This window comes from Lepisma saccharinum, chromosome 18, assembly GCF_977018435.1.
Source record: "Lepisma saccharinum chromosome 18, izLepSacc3.1, whole genome shotgun sequence".
NCBI lineage: Eukaryota > Metazoa > Arthropoda > Insecta > Zygentoma > Lepismatidae > Lepisma > Lepisma saccharinum.
The window spans coordinates 14,929,174-14,946,608 of NC_139246.1; the positions used below are offsets into that span (position 1 = coordinate 14,929,174).

General features: G+C 37.1%; 1 long non-coding RNA gene across 1 annotated transcript; it reads right to left on the bottom strand.

The window, feature by feature from the left end:
* Positions 1-1,969: 1,969 nt before the first annotated feature.
* On the bottom strand, positions 1,970-9,272 carry LOC146001871 (uncharacterized). Its single transcript, XR_014443618.1, has 3 exons — positions 9,082-9,272; positions 3,997-4,071; positions 1,970-3,158 (listed from the first exon to the last, which is right to left on the bottom strand). It is a non-coding gene; the product is annotated as an uncharacterized LOC146001871 (long non-coding RNA).
* Positions 9,273-17,435: the final 8,163 nt, after the last annotated feature.

Here is a 17,435-nt window from a genome sequence, read left to right on the forward strand (position 1 = left end):
GTTGTCGTTTTCGATAATTTACACCGTAAACAGGTTATCGTAAGGTGATATACGCAATCGCAATACAAGGGAGTAATCTGATTGCATAATTCTGCAAATTCGAAATACAGGGTGTCCACATGAAACCTCCCTGATTTCAAATTATAATTGTGAAACTATTCTACATAGAGACTTGCTCCTCGCGGCATCATGAAATGTTGAAAAGTGCCATGAACAATTTAACTAGTTATATTTATGCATGCAACTGTGCATCACTTTGTCTCTTGTTAGAGTGAAGACATGAGGGTCGCCAGAAATTTTTGAAAGGGTTGTCAGGCCGTTGATATCAAATTGAATATTATTATTATCATTATTATTAAAAAGTAATGACTATATTAATTATTATAAACTTATAGGGCTAGGATTTATATGACCTAAAATAGCACAAAATATGCACTAGAATTTGAAAAATATGCCCTTATAACTGGACTGTTTCAAACATCAATATCTAAATACTGAGATATTTTGACATACGTACTATTTTTAGTTCACTTTATGGGTCCTGAGTTGCAATGCACAATGAATACTTTCTGGAAGTTTTCAAATGAAAATAAAAAAAAATACTTTGCTGCAGTAAAACAAAAAAATAGTGAACAAAGCGAAAATATGCTGAATATGACCGAAAATCCATCAAAATATGCTCTATCATGCAGAAATGCCCAAATATGCCAAAATATGCCCTTAAGAAGCACCTTAATTTAATTAATTTCTTCATAATATGGATTCCATACATTACCCTTAACAAAATAAATATGCTAAATCATGAAAATCCTAACCCTACTAATAAGAAATATAAATTATTATAGTTCCAAACATTGTTAATGATATTGCAGACTCGTCTACTCGTCTCTACTCGGCTTTTCCCTCCTATTCAGTGTTGCCAACTTAGCTCTCTTGCAGCAAGATCTGGCTCTTTCGTGCACTTGTTTGGCTGTGAACTGGGGCGCCCGCTCCCGTGCCTCACTATGATGCCATCCCACATAGACTAACTTTTGCCAACATTATACATCTTGCGCGTCACGTGATATTGTTATATTGGCTGCGTCGCCCCATCTCCTCTTATATCCCCAGCTACTTTTTTTATAGCGCCGTGTTGACGTGAAATTGGCATAATATTGTTATCAGGGAATCCTTTATTTTCGACTTCGTACGACCTTGAGATGGGTGATGCCGCCGGATCTAGATGGTGAAAACTAAGAATAAATTGTCATCAATTTAGAGTTAACGGTAATAGCAGCGCCCCACCCCTTTGACAACTAACATTACTCTAGGAAGCACTTCGTAAATCCAGTTCCTTGAAAGTCAGTTTTAATTTCATTTCAGGTGAAATTTAGCTCTTTTATGCGCACGAGGTTTGGCAACACTGCTAGCAGGCAAGGAGAAATGCATTCGGCTTATGGGAGTATTTTTTTATTTGTTATCTTGGGAATATCAAACTTCCGATGGAATAGAAAATAATATCAACGGGAAGAGTGCAGTTTGAAGAAGTGATTGTCAAGCAGAAAAGTCGAAACTCCCATTTGATTAGCCGTAACTTCATATTGAAGTTCATTCCCCATAAGGAATACATGGGATTCCGAAAATTCTTTATTTCATATTTTTCAAATATCGTGTCCAGCTTAATGATCAACATAAAAAAACGCTTCCACTTGCAATATTGAAAGAAATTCATACTCTTGGTATACCCAGGTTTTTTTAGTAGCAGTGCCCATTCGGGCGATATTGAAATAAATGCACAATTGGTTCCTTATCTGTACCTCCTCCCGTTAAGTCATAGAATACAAAAACATGATGACCTCTGTATTTTGAACTCAATTCTTTGAGCGAATTCATTTTTATTGTAAATATTTCGCTAGAATACTGATTAATTCAATTTTATTTCTGTTATTGACAATCAATGTAATAAGTTTATTGTTTTTGTATAATTTAAAATTGTACTGTATCGGGAATATCTGTAGCAGGCGAACAAAAACAAGCCTCTGCGCAAGTAGTGACTCAAGAGGTCTAGATTAAAGAAGGGAAGTGAGTGCAGCAACCAGCTATGGAGTCCATTAGTGGTTACGTCACAAGCAGACGACGAGCTGGAACTGAGTCTAAACAACGGGCAAACGTGTTTTCTTCCTATTCAAATCAATGGGATTTTTCATCGCAAGGGGTAGTTTTAATTATTAATACAGCAGTTATGAAACAAAATTATGGCGTGTATCGTACATCGATTTAAGGATGAGATTTCGAACACGACTATAAGATATCACACGTATCTTACAGAGAATAAGGTAAAGAATAATCGGAGAAGAAAATCATGCATTTTCATACAAAAGTTGGACATTTCATTTCCGAGCACAGCCGAAGCCGGGCCGAAGCTCACCCGATCTCAAATCGGTCACGCTGCCGCTATGGATGATGGGAAACCAGCAGCCTCAGGCGATTAAACCGTGGCTCCGATTCCGGATCGGATTCCTTTTGGACATTCGCTTTACTCATTTTCCAACTCCATTTATTCTTTGCATTCTCATCTGTAAGGTATTATGTTATATATATAGACGTATTCTCCGAAATCTCATCTTTACATTGATGTACGATGCACATCACATTTTTGTCTCGTAGCTGCTGTCACGATTCTTAAAGCTACCCTTTGCCGGGAAACTCAATGTATATGAATAACGAAAAAGCACGTCTTTATTTGTTTAGACTCAGTCCCAGCTCGTCGTCTGCTGTGACGTCACACTAACGGAGTCCATTAGAAACAGCATGTGCTGCTGCTTTGCTCCGCCCCTTTCTCCCCTTCTTTACCGTTATGCGCGGCTTTGCTCCAGAGATTCTCCGGACAGAGTATAATAATACCAAGGCTGTTTTTGTTATGCATTCAAACAAAATAGTATTTTCTTGCTTTCAAGTAATTTATAGGAACTTCTCATTGCTTATACATTCCTAAACAGTTTATCGATTCTTCCGGTGGCTTTATTTATAATGAATGGCGTTTTCGCACGTGTAACCAGAACAGCTAGGCCTGTTGCAGCACTTCTTCATTCCGGGACAGCTGCTGTCCGTGCTGCAAGGCTCCCCACAAGGACCAAAATGGCGGTCATCGGCGGCAGGGGGGCAAGACCCTATTTTCACTGAAACGAAATAATAAAAATATTGATTTTATTGTTTTGAGTTTTGTTTTACATGTAATACAGGATGTTTCAACATGTATGTGTTTTAAATTAAATTGAAAACTTATTGCTAAAATATCAACCAGTTTAGAACGTTGAAAATTTAAACGGTTTGATTTTTTAAATATTAATTTTATTTTCCTTGTTTTCTACTGTTCTAGCTTTGAAATGTGAAGGACAATATAAAGATGTGAAACAGATCACAACAGGAGACTAAAGTAGCATCTCTAACCCTTACTTACCTCCTTGGGCACTTGCTTGTGATATCACAATCACAACAATGAGTAAAATAACTTTTTAATTAAGTAAACGCAGACGTCCTTTAACAGTGATCGTGACCCGACTCTCTCGTGGGTGCAGTTTTGTAGAAGAAGATACCAGCCAATCATATTTGAAAGGTTAGTGCCAATCAAGAGCAGCCTTCTGCGTACACCTTGATAGTACTTTCGTGCTCGATAAGAGATGGCAGCACTGCACATGTGATAAGCCTCATTATATCCTGTGTTTGATAATTAAAGTGTCTTCTTCCTCCCTTCGTTTTTAGGAACCAAAGTATGTTCCTCTTAAAAGAACATCAACTAGTAGTATTGCCGAACAAATAACAATTGGAATATGTTTGGCTAAAGACGTCTTACATAACAAAGTATGTGTAAGCCAGTAAGAAATATCACAGTTTCACGTTTTATAGATATTGTTCCAATTTTACACCGTCGCCTTGCTATCCATGTTTTATTAACTATACCAAAATATAAAGCAAGGATCAAGAAAATACAGCAAAATACATTATTAGAAATCTTACCATTTTCATTCTGAGGGTATGAGTGTGCGTAGGCAACAACAACTGCTAACACAGCAATAAAAACAAATAGTTTGCCTGTAAAGAAAACAAAAATACTTTTAAGTCAGTCATTTACTACACAGTTTTACAGCATAATTATGAAAAATTGTCTCATTTATGGGATTGACTATTTGACGTGAATTTGCCTCAACCTGTGACCATTTCGTTGCCGAAAACCATATTTATTTTACACGGCCTGTGGTGGGTTTATTAATACATACTTTTGGATATGTTACACTTTGACTTTTCTCCTTGTATTTAATGTAAATAGTGTATGAAGTTCACTGTATCCTCTGGACTTCACTATGTTCTTGTCCATTTCTTTCTCTTCTCTGTCACGTATCCGATAATTGGCAAAACACTCTACCAGCATAGAAAACAAAATATCATATCTTATCCCCGATAGCAATGTGACTAGTGTATACCCGCCTTGCAATCAAGGGGGCACAATGGCGGTGATTGGTTCTCAAAACCGGGGGGTGGGCAAGGTGCCAAACTAGGGGGGCAAATATATTATATTTTCCTTTGTAGATAACATTTAGCATAGTGCGGGGGCAAAAGTGGCGATAACTGGGGGCAACTGCCCCCTCGCGCCCCCTAATCGCATCCACTGAGGTTCAGATCCCACCAGTTCAGTTCCGATTATCCTATCTGTGAATAAAGTGAATAAAAATAATTCAATTGTCTTAATTTGTTATTGGTCAAAACGTTTTAAACAAACATGATCCACTTGACCAATGAAAGACTTATTCCATTAAAGTGTGACCTACGACCGACGCCAGGGGTCCCGGTTTCGAATCCTTTGTAAATGCCCCTTCATCAGTTTCATCATATCATCACTCATTCTCATCGTCGCTATTAGACAAAAGTGGCTGATAAGTGACGCTATATAACAAACATCAAAATCGAAGTAAATGATGTTGAAGTTTCATGTAGGAGTTAAATATGAAAGATTTGTTTCGTCCCACTTTTCAATTGCATCATTTGAAACATATGTATATCATTTAAATATTAGGTATTTAATAATGGTTAGAACAAATATTCCTTAATATTTCTTCTGCTTGGATGCACTCTTCGAGCCGATGCGGGGAAGCTTTCTAGGCACGCGTCTCAACATGTCCTGTGGAATAGGGCGAAATGCGGAATACCGTATTTCACGGCCACTGACGGTTCACAACATTACCCGTGGCTCTCCAATGTCTAACCCACCTCAGAATCAGTGTTTCCACAATCTGAGGGCACAATTTCCCTTTCCAAGGGGCAAAATTTCCCAATTTGGACTACTTTTTCCCTTCATCTAAACAAATATAATAATAATATTATTATTATTATTATTATTATTAGCAGTGGTGGTAGTAGTACAAGCAGCAGTAGTAAAATTTTCGTTGGTCCATGTTCGTATGAATAAAAAATGTTACACAAATTTTTCACATACATGTCAGCTTAATCGCTTTCTGGTCAGATGTCCCAGGTTTCAATCATGGTCAGGAATCCATTAAATCGTTAATTCTCATCGTTACAATTATCCGAAGATACAGAAAAGCGACGTACAATAAACTTAGAGAAATATAAATAGATATAGGCTTATATTCAAGAGAGCAGAAATAAGAAGGATCAGAAGAAAATAGAAATGTGAATATGAAACTGGAACTTAACATAAACAGTAATAATGTAAAGTCAGAAGTCTTAAAATTTCCCTGAAATTGTGACATTTTCCATCGAAATTCCCTTTTCCCTTTTGGCTAAAATTTCGGTCCGAATTTCCCAGCAAAAGGGAAATTTCCCTTCATGTGGCAACACTGCTCAGAATGCTGTTCCGCCACGGCGACCGCTGCCTTTTTGGATGAAGACTTTCACCGTCGCAATCCGCGTCTGCATCGGCCAACGCTCCATGGTATACTAATCAGTGTTGCCACAATATGAGGGCAGAATTTCCCTTTCCAAGGGGCAAAATGTTCCTTTTTGGACCAATTTTACCCCTCACTTAAGCAAATTATGTAATAATAATAATAGTAATAATAATAATAATAATAATTAGTAGTAGTAGTAGTAGTAGTAGTAGTAGTAGTAGTAGTAGTAGTAGTAGTAGTAACATCATTAGTGGTGGTGGTGGATGTCGCAGGTTTGAATCCTGGTCAGGAATCCATTTAATCGTTAAACATCATCGTTACTATTTATCCAAAGATGCATGAAAGCAACGTACAATAAACAAATAAACTTAAAGGAGCAGAAACAAGTAGGAATAGCAAAATAAATAAATAACATAAAAATGTGAATATGAAATTAGAAATTAACATAAACTGTAAAAATGTTGTAAGATGATCTTAAAATTTCCCTGCAATTGTGGTATTTTTCATCGAAATTCCCTTTTCCCATTTCGCTAAAATTTCGGTCCGAATTTCCCTGCAAACGGGAAATTTCCCTTCATGTGACAACACTGATACTAATTGGCTGACTCCCAACTGTCCGTGGATTACGATATGCTACACGTGCGCATGTGCAGTCTGGCAGGGCTGCCAAATCAAATGGGTAAATACAATATGAGCCACTGTACTTTGCCGATTTGAGGGACATCACGCTCTTTTACAACTACTGTAAATGCCTGTGTTCCTTGGAGCGTTTCTTTTCTTTTCAAACTGAAGTATTTGTGGAGGAAGCGTTTCTTTTAAATAACAGTTCATTACAACTAATTGTGACTAGAATATCGGGATAAAGTCATAGCTAGAAAAAAGTCTGAAACCATCAGTGAAAGAAATTTCCATTTTTCAAACTCTGTACAATGATAAATAAAGAAAAATGTCAACCTGTTCTGCATAGGTCATATATTTCTTCCACATAGTTTTTAAGGTGGTCAGGTGACACTTCTTGCTGGATGAGATCGAAATAAACATGTACATACTTCGAGAGAGTATAAATTGTTTTCATTTGTGCAAATATTAACTGATTCATTGTAACACCGTTCTTATATTGTATTTTGAACTAAAAATATACACCTTCTTTTCTGCAGGCAATAGTTCACCCCACTTTTCTACGAAGATCCACCCGATTCTTTCTCGTTCTTGTCCGAATATTATACAAGGGTTGGATAAAAAGTAATGGCAACACTGCTGTCCCGTGAAAGGGGTGAGTCACAGCGCCACAAGCGTTTCGTGGCTGATAAAGGAATGTCAGACGAGGAAGTATAGTGAGTGGGAGCGATTGTATGTTATTCAGTCAAAAACAGCAGTGCTCTGAAGCAGAGGACGAGAGTGCAAGCGCCCTAACAATATGTTTAGGCAAGAAGAATAACGTCTCTCAGGCAGACGGTCAACGCAGCCTACTTCTGCACCTTCTTGCAACACCACCTTCGTCTCGCATTAAGAAGGAAGCGACGGCACGGTGTCCCATCATCCTGCTTGACAATGCAAGGTGTCACACTGCGAACAATGTGACGGCGCTCCTCCATAACTGGTAGTGGGAGGTACTGGAACATCCGCCGTATTCACCGGTATGAGACCGTGTGATTACGACCGTTTTGTCAAAATGAAGGAACCACTGGGCGGGAAGCACTACGACACGCGCGAAGCCATCATACGTGCTATAGGGCGGTCACTGCGGGACATCGACAGAGATGGACGCGCTGACGGTGTACGACGCCTTCCATACGTGTGACAGAAGGTCGTAGAGATGAGGGGCGATTACTTTGAAGGAATGTAACACGTGCTCCTCTGCCAATACAGTCAAGTACCAATTATACCAGTGTTGCCATTACTTTTTATCCAACCCTTGTATATAATGTCTCTTTGCAACTTTCATGTAAAACGTTCTGCATCAAACGACAGTGTAGATTCGCCCAGCAGAAGTCTATTTCCAAATACACTGTGACTTTCTTGCCCGACAGCTTCAGTCAACAGAAATCGTCAGTGTGTGCTAACAAGTTGAAACCTGTGTGTTCCACTTTTTCCGAGCAAATGTTCCATCACTTTGAAAATGAAGCATGCGGTAACTTTTTAATCGGCGTGATTTGAAAGTTGCCAGTGCGCGCACTTAGTTCTATTTCGGTGATAAAAAAAAGTGGTTCAACCAGAGTGATTGTTAACCGCTAGTGCTCACTGGGCCTAAGTAATATGTAAAATGTCACATAAATTAAATTTGATTTATTTTTCCACTTATATTTACAAATCTTTGTCGTTTAAAATAATTTAAAGTAAACGGATCATTATTTTTTAGAGATTAGTCACGAGAAAAAGACTAGATTTTTAAAATAAATCACGAGGGCGATTGCCACATCTTGTCTCTATACCATCCCCAGTATTCACGATTTCTAGATATAGGTATTTCAGTCTATAAAATATACCTGCCCAATCCTATCGACAGATACATGTTAAAACAGAACACATTTGTAAGATATGTCTGTCTAAATCTATCGAATGATGTTAAAACAGAACACCTTTGTAAGATATGTGTGTCTAAATCTATCGAATGATGTTAAAACAGAATACATTTGTAAGATATGTCTGTCTAAATATATCGAATGATGTTAGAACAGAAGATATTTACAAGATATGTCTATCAAATTTACCGATACATGTTAAAACAGAACACATTTGTAAGATATGTCTGTCTAAATCTATCGAATGATGTTAGAACAGAAGATATTTACAAGATAGGTCTATCAAATTTACCGATACATGTTAAAACAGAACACATTTGTAAGATATGTCTGTCTAAATCTATCGAATGATGTTAACACATTTGTAAGATATGTCTGCCTAAATCTATCGAATGATGTTAACACATTTGTAAGATATGTCTGTCTAAATCTATCGAATGATGTTAACACATTTGTAAGATATGTCTGTCTAAATCTATCGAATGATGTTAAAACAGAACACATTTGTAAGATATGTCTGTCTAAATCTATCGAATGATGTTAAAAAAGAACACATTTGTATGATATGTCTGTCTTAATCTATTGAATGATGTTTAAAGAGAACACATTTATAAGATATGTCTGTCTAAATCAACCACATAATGTTAAAGCAGAACACATCAGAACTTACTTACCCATATTGCAGCAGTATCTGGTCTGCCAGCTGCTTCCCTTCGATGTATTTATGGAGAGTAATCCTTATCGTTCATTCTCCAGCAACAATGAAGGCGGCATTGAGGAAAAACTTCCAGGGCCATTTGTCAAAGTCAGGCATAACAATGAAAAAGACAGAAATAAAAATCCAATGGGAAACATCAGCATGAGAATCTTCGGCACACTTTAAAAGTCGATGGGCATTAGGTGTGAAAGAGGAAGATTATGTAACCGGTGTTATGCAGCGTCATGTCCGTAATATTATTGGTTGAAGCTGTGTGTTGGTTTCCCGCCGGTGGAATGACGTCACAGTTCATTTACTGGATTTTCCAAGTTATGTAATATCCGGATGTGGTGTCAGCAGCGTAAAAATAATATAGCCGGGAAACTCATCGTATAAGAACCAGAGCAACACAACCCCTTCTTCAGAGTCAGACACATTCCTAATACATTATTTCCTCTCTCTTGCAAAAACCATACAACGGAAATTGTGAATATCGGAAGCGGACAAACGGAACTGGATTACCAGTAGGAATGTCCTAGTTGGCGGGCTACCCATCTCCTAGCTTTTGCCCCACACTTGTTACCGTGCTTGTCGGTATATTTTTGTTCCCATAAGACATTGCGCAGAGCAGACAATCTAGCTGTAATTAACAATTAAAATGGAAAAGCATGCACTAGAAATTGACTCGAAAGACTGCGTACTGAACAAGGTTTTTAATGAACTCAAGTATGCATATCCGTACGCGAGATTCTCAGGATTAACTCATAAAAATACTTTGTTCAACTAAATATATCAAACAATTAATACACTCATAATAATGAGGATATTCATTATCGGCTAATCATATTTGTCACTTAGAAATCTTATCCCTTTGCATAAAATATTAATGAACTGAACACTCATCTCTGTTTTTTTTTCTTTTATTAGAATTAGAATTAGAATTAGAAATTCTTTATTCATGGGCGAAGTTCAGCCTGTGGCTGCTCTACAGCAAACAAAAACAACCAACACTAGAGAACTACAGACAAGAAACTTTCCTTTAGCAAACTCACAGATTATCTTCACATGGCAAAATTTCGCTCTGATTGGCTGTTCCACAGAATCCAGTAGAGGAAAGCCAGTTGCAATTAGAACATGGCCTATTCCTCGAAACCAGTTAAGCAGCCAGCCCGGCGGCCATGATTTCCATCCAGGTAGCCAGTTCAGGCCAGTTCCGGCCTTAAGTGCCGATTTAAAACGAACCGACAACTTGAGAAGTAACAATGTTAGCTTCTGAAATTCGGAGATTCGGCCCCCGTGGCGGAGTGGTTAGCACATCGAGCTACGACGCCAGGGGTCCCGGGTTCGAATCCCGGCCTGGGGATGGATGTGCGTGAGTGTCCATTCATCAATTTCATCATGTCATCACTCATCCCCATCTTCGCAAATTAGCCAAAAGTGGCACAAAAAGCAAAGTAAAATTAAGCAAATCAATAAGCAATAAATTCGGAGATAAAAGTGTTGCAACTATCTTGTGATGGTCTGTGGCAGCCTGACACTTTTACGAGTCCATCGAGCTTGAAGAGTACAGTGGGATCCATGAGTATTACCGTGCAAATAGTCCATGACTATTTTCATTAATTTATCATTTACATCCTATGTGTTTTTAAGCGACGGATTTTTATGTATGCTGGTGCAGAAGTTGTCAACAGCTCGTTTTGAGTTTTCTTTTAATTCTTGAAGCTCTTATTGGGTCAAATAAAGTGCACGAACATGGTTATGGACAATTTGCACGGTAATACTGATGGATCCCACTGTACTTAAGTATTGCAATCTGTTTTAAAAGTGCGTACTGTTTCATCTTGTGAACATCGTGCTACTGGCGCAAAAATGCAAGCGATTGACTTCATGTGAAGAAGTTGAAATCTACCATGTCTACGAGAAAGAGAGACTTACTATTGAACCCTCGGTTTACGCGCTTGTAAAATTGTAGCTACTCCTTGGGAGGAGAAAATATACCTCATTGGAAAGCTTAAAGTATCTACTTTTTAATAAGCGTTATCTGAAAATGAATCTTAACTTTGTTTTCTTACTATAATGAAAAATTTACTGAAAAGTGTAGTTTTTTCTTCCAATTTTCACGACTTAACACCATACAGTTCATAATCGATTGTACATGTAATCTTGAGACTTTGTGCACTTGAAATTTGATTATTTTTTAACATTTTTAGAAATAATCAAATGAATATTTTTACTAGATACTTAAAAAATTGACATTTTCGGGAAACGTGCAAATTTAAATGCATAATTACAAATTCAATGAAATTGCAAAACAGCTGTTGATATAACGCATTTGATCAAATTCCAGATGTTTGGTGTGTGTACTTCAAATATGATTCCAGATATTAATTATTATTTTGCACTCCTAATATGGTAAACGGGTGCATGACGTATGGCGGGGTGCGGCCAATCTCAGACTCTGCAGGCTGCAGGCGACTTCCACAGCGTTGCCGCTTCGCTGCACTTCGCTGCGAGAACCGCGCAAGTCCGTTCCGTCGAGCCGATCGAAAGTATTGTCGCAGCATAAAATAATGAATGAAATATTTCTCATATTGCAAATGGAGTACTGCTGTACTGGAGCGTTTTTTTTTCTCATTTTTTCTAGCTTTTATCTTCATATGAACGTCGTCTCCTTCGATACCCGGTGAAGCTACATAGTGGTTCGGATCCCACTTTAAACTGTAAGTCCAGTCCCGATTAGCCTACCTGTGCATAGAGTGGACTTCAAGAGAGAAAACAAACCAACTCGGCTTTATATGAACATCATTTTCACAGTATTATTTTATGTCGCACATTTAAACAGATATATTGAATGCAACGATGTTCGAGGCGGACGATTTGAATTAAGTCGATGAGAGATACAGTCTTCTCTGTATATAATAATGACACACCTGCTGTGTACAGCGATTTCATAAGAAAGGAAAACGGAGCGAGGTGCGTACTAGGGATAGCAACGCATAAAAATTATATTGAAAAAAATTGCTTATTTGAAGCTTTCACGCTAACTAACATTTTAAAATATATTTCGAGCAAAAACGCATGTAAATTGTGTTTATCTCTCAAAATCCACTAAAGCATTGTATCGTGTAGTGGTGGTGGTTTCAGCATTTAACGTGTTGCTATACATTTCATCTGAAATATTGTTTTTATATTTTGGTCTGTTTCACAGCTGCAACTTTTGTAATAAGCAAGGAATTGTGAATTCATTAAGGGAGACAGAAGGACTAAAACATTAATAAATGTTCATGTACATATGTGTGTGTGTGTATATAATGTGTGCATGCGTATGCGTGTGTAAAAGACACAATACATTTGATTACTGATTGGGGATACTAACATTTTATTGGCGAAAAATACAACCATTACACAAATGATCACTGACATCAGGTGTATATACATTTTGAAGAATAAATAAGTACGTGAAGTATGTATAAGTTAATTTGAACACATTGTCTATAAATGAAGTTATCAACGTGGATTCCTGCAAACGTTTCCACATCCATTACCGCAACACTTGGACCTTCCCTCGCAGTCAAAGTCTGTGCTGCACATTTCCAAGCAGGGGCCAAATGTATTCTCAGGAACTGAAGGACACTGACCAGCCTTTCCTAGAAAGAAGAAAGAATTCTTCAGGGACAAAATCACGTGTCAAATGACATTGACACAGTCATATAATTAATGCACCCCAGGTAATAGTTACTAATTAAAATGTAGGCTGCTGTATGGTAGATTTAATAAATATCTACCACAGGATTTCATCTTATTTCACAAACATTGTAAAGAACTAACAAGGCATGCACGGTTTCTTCAAAGGTTAAGTCCACTTTATGCACAGAAACTCTAATCGGGACTGGACATTCAATTTAAAGTGGGATTCGAACCACTAAGTACCTCCACCGGGAATCGAATCCGGAACCACTTGATTGCAAGGCGATCGCGAATTAACAAGGCGTATTTTTTAAGTATACAGAGAATTATATTGGATATAAATCCATTCTTTTGTGCGTGACTTCATTCAAACTTCTAGAAACAGTCATCAGTAGGGCAAGACATTTGATGATTTTGCATGTTGTTTTTTTAAAAAAAAATGATTGAAAGATTTTTCGAAAATGTAAAAATATGTGTCATGAAATAATTGGTAAAATAAAGGCAGTTTGTTTGTGTATTTTTTTCATTTTTCGTCATTTTAGAGAGGTGGACATTTTTGGCAATTTTTTGCTCTTTTAAAGCATTTTATATAGTTTTATTGACGGCAATGCCATTGTTATTATATTTTGAGATTTTTTTATTAGCCTACTTAATGTTTCTGCTTGTTCACACATAAGCAACCACCATTTCCAGTAAACAAAGGAGACCTTCTACTCCTACTTTTCAAGTCTTGTCAAGTGAATATTTTTCTCTTGCAGACTGAATTAAATGCAGGAGACATTGCTTGCTTCCAGTATGGTACATTTTTTCAGTGGAAGCAGAGAGGAGCTACGTAGAACAATATAAAATCATTTTTGTTAGAGAATCTCCACCAAGTGTTTATTGTTCAATTTAATTCAGATTAATTGTGAAATATTGGGCAATTTGTATTTTCAATAACAATACAGGATACTTTTTTTTGTAAATTGTTGTTTAAAATGAATGAATGAATATATATATATATATATATATATATATATATATATATATATATATATATATATATATATATATATATATTGGTTAGTTCTGCAATAATCAGGCGATGTCCAGAATTTATTACCCTCTTCCAGAATGGGTAAGTAAATTTAAAAATTTTGCACTGTCATGCATTATAATACTATCTAAAATTAAATCATTTCTTGTTAAGGAACTAAGAATATGGAAATGTTTTTAAGAAATTTAATGATCAATGTTTTAATGTTATGTTTTTTTTTACTATTTTAGACCATAAACCCATTTCAATTTGGCATTTTTAGTAATTTTTTTGATCATGCAATGCTTGCCTAATCATCAGATATGTCTACTTTAAAGTAACGTTAACTTTTACAGTAGTTGTGTGAGTTAAAGGATTGTATAAGCATTCGCTAATAATTAGCATACTGGCAGACTAGATGTGTTCCCTTTTGACATGGGAATGCAGACATTCACCTCTGGCATATCCAAACAGATAGTTCAGCAAGCCTAGGCATATATTTAGACGTGCTGCACATTGCAGCATGTGGAAGATCAGAGCAGACTCAATAAGTCAATAACATCAGAACAAACAGTTCAGTAAGGATAGGTATCAGTCAAAACACAACAAGCAATTCAAAAGAGCTAGATGTATGCTGAAAAATGGGTCGCATAAGAACGATCAGTTCAGAAAGTTTTGATGTACTGCAAAACTAGTCTGATCGGAACAAGCAGATCAGAATGGTTAGGTATATACTATAACGTATGACAGCGAAATTTGCAAAACTTGACAAATAAATAAAGTGCAGGTTCAACTTATACACTGATAGAAAGAAGGTGACAAAGATTTCGAAGAAGGACAATTACGAATGAAATGATTATGCCTATATATAACTATTTGAAACTAAAAAGAAAGTATTAGAAAATATGTCAGAATAACGTTTCTCATTTAATTATCATGTGTTTTGTGGATGATGCTATCAAAAAATGCAAGACAGAAACAGTCAAACTTTCGTTCTGTATATCTCATCTAATATCGTCAGTAACATAATTGTAATATAATCATCAATTACATCCCAAATGTTGCACTAGGGTAGTGTTAGTTCAACAAAGTAAAATTTGTACTTAGATGAGGAATGTCAGGCAAATTAGTTCAGCACAGCTAGGTGTATGCAGCAGATGGCACGTGTACAAAATCAGATCAGATAGTTCAGCAAGGATAGATGTATACTGCCACATCTTTCAAATTCAGATCAGGTAGTTCAAGAAGGTTACATGTAGATTGCCATGTGTACCAAATCAGATCATATAGTTCAGCAAGGTTAGATGTACACTGCAGCATGTGTGAAATCAGATTCGTAGGAGAAACGTACCTCTATAGCTTATGACAGTTTCCGGGAATTGGCAAGTCTTCCCACAGGAACTCTTGCAGCACTTCCTCCTCCCGGAACAGTCGCTATCTGCTTGGCATCGGTCGAGACAAGATCTAGAGGTCGTAGTCACAGGAGGTCGATACGTCACAGGTCTCTTAACTGCACGACAAGAGCCAGATTTGATTGCTGCAATAACATAAATTTATTAGTATATGGTTACCGATATGCTACCTGTAATTAACAAGGGTTAGTGGAAGATTTCCATTTCTGAAGGACAGTCGGTTTGGGCTATCTATGTGTCTCCACTTTCTACTTGACAATACAATAATAATATCTCTATAACTCGGACACAGATGAAAATTTATTCATAAAGCCAGTAGCTTTCTTGTTCTAAAAATACGTGTACAGTCACTGACACTTCTGTGTTGTAATGACCTCATTGACGTTAATATAATCATTACAACTCACAAGTGTCCGTGACTGTATGAATGTTAACGATACTTCTGGCTATTAGAAAACAAATACTTTCCTGAGGAGTTCCCAAACTTTTTGCTTTCACGACGTCCTTAGTATTTCAAGATTTTTCCGCGGGGTCCAAGTCAGAATGTAGGCCTATCAAACACTTGCAACGCTCAGTTAGCGTGGTTAGGTTGCTTGCCTTAAGTTAAAAAATGAACATATATTTCAAATTTAGAAACGTTTTGCATGTAAAAGGTACCAAATAAGCACATATTTGGAACAATCATATCATTCATTGAATTTGATGTGATGGTCCATTTCCAACTAAAACCATTTGTAGACTGCCATTTCAGTGAAAATATTGGAACACTTCGCGGCGCCCCTGTAAGCCATGCACGGCTTAGCTCATTCTTAATCACTGCCACATATTATTGGTGGAACTCGTAGGGGAATGTGTCGAAAAATAAAGCAAAACCTTTTTCTTATCTCATGAACGTTATAGTCAGGCTACGAACTTTTTGGACAACCCTCGTAAACAAAAAATTCAATATACAATCGAACTGAGTTTGTTGCTCACCTGCTCCTGGTGTGCAGACGGAGATTCTACAGCATCTTCGACGGAACCATAGAAAGCATCTCGGATTCATTCTTTCCACGCAAGTCGTCGCAGAGGGGCATCTGGTTACTGCACATGGATTACGGCATCTTACTAATTGGATTGGAATAGAATAAATATAAACCCACTTATAGTCGATCACTTTCATGGTCTTATGAGTATGTACGAATATTAGGTTGAGTTCTAAGGAGCAAATTTTGGAAAAGTACAAGTGACAGGTATGCTCAACGAAAGTGATACATGACCAATATATCAATTCAAATTAGAAATAGGTCACTCACTCCTTTTCTTTCATTAGTATTCTCAGATATCGAAGTGAAAGTAGATGTAACGTACATGATCCACATGTATGTATCACATGAGTCAAATGAAAACCTTAATTTAATTTTTTTTTTGACTAGAGTTGACGAGCTATATCTTTGCGGGTGCCTTGGCTACTCCGCGCAGAGTGTGAGAGAGATACGTTTATGCAGTTGCCACCTAATCGCCCTTTGGGTTGTCGACAGCAAGGACAGAACGCAAGGATAATGACGCGCAGCCGGTAGCTCTTCCCCCTTGCTACTGCGCAGCTGTGCTTGGGCAGGGTTCACCCGCAAAGATACAGCTCTTCAACTCTAGTAGGTTTCTGCATGAAGGGTTGCATAAGTTAAGCATGCATAGAGACATTGGATTTTCATTTGCCGTAAAATGTCCATACATTTCAGGCTTCCAGAGGACAAGAAACCACTGCACTGGTGCAAGTGTGTGGAGGAGGCGCCATATTTAAAAATGACGAAAAAAATTGGTTGTGAAGCTCACCTCATCAGTGTTGCAATCTTGATGTCGTTTACAGACGATACCTCATGTAAATTTGAACTGTTTACAGTCTGTCCTGTAATTTTAAGGCTTTCATTTGACTCTCCCTTGTATAAGCATGCTCCTGGTGTTATGGGTATAGTATGTCCCCTTCAAAAGTTCTAATGAATGACTCCCATATTAGTACATGCTTATTCGTTCCAGTAGCATTATTATTCCGCATTTCCGGTCATTTTGAGAAGGAATATATATATTGTTATTGCTTGAATTAGTAGTGTTATTTTTTCACTAATAGTTGCATTTACAGACTAGATACACTATATCTTTTCATTAATTAGTTACTCTACTCTTCCTCGAATAATATGTTCCATTCAGTTTGCTTTGTTTAAAATATGAGAAAATCACTTC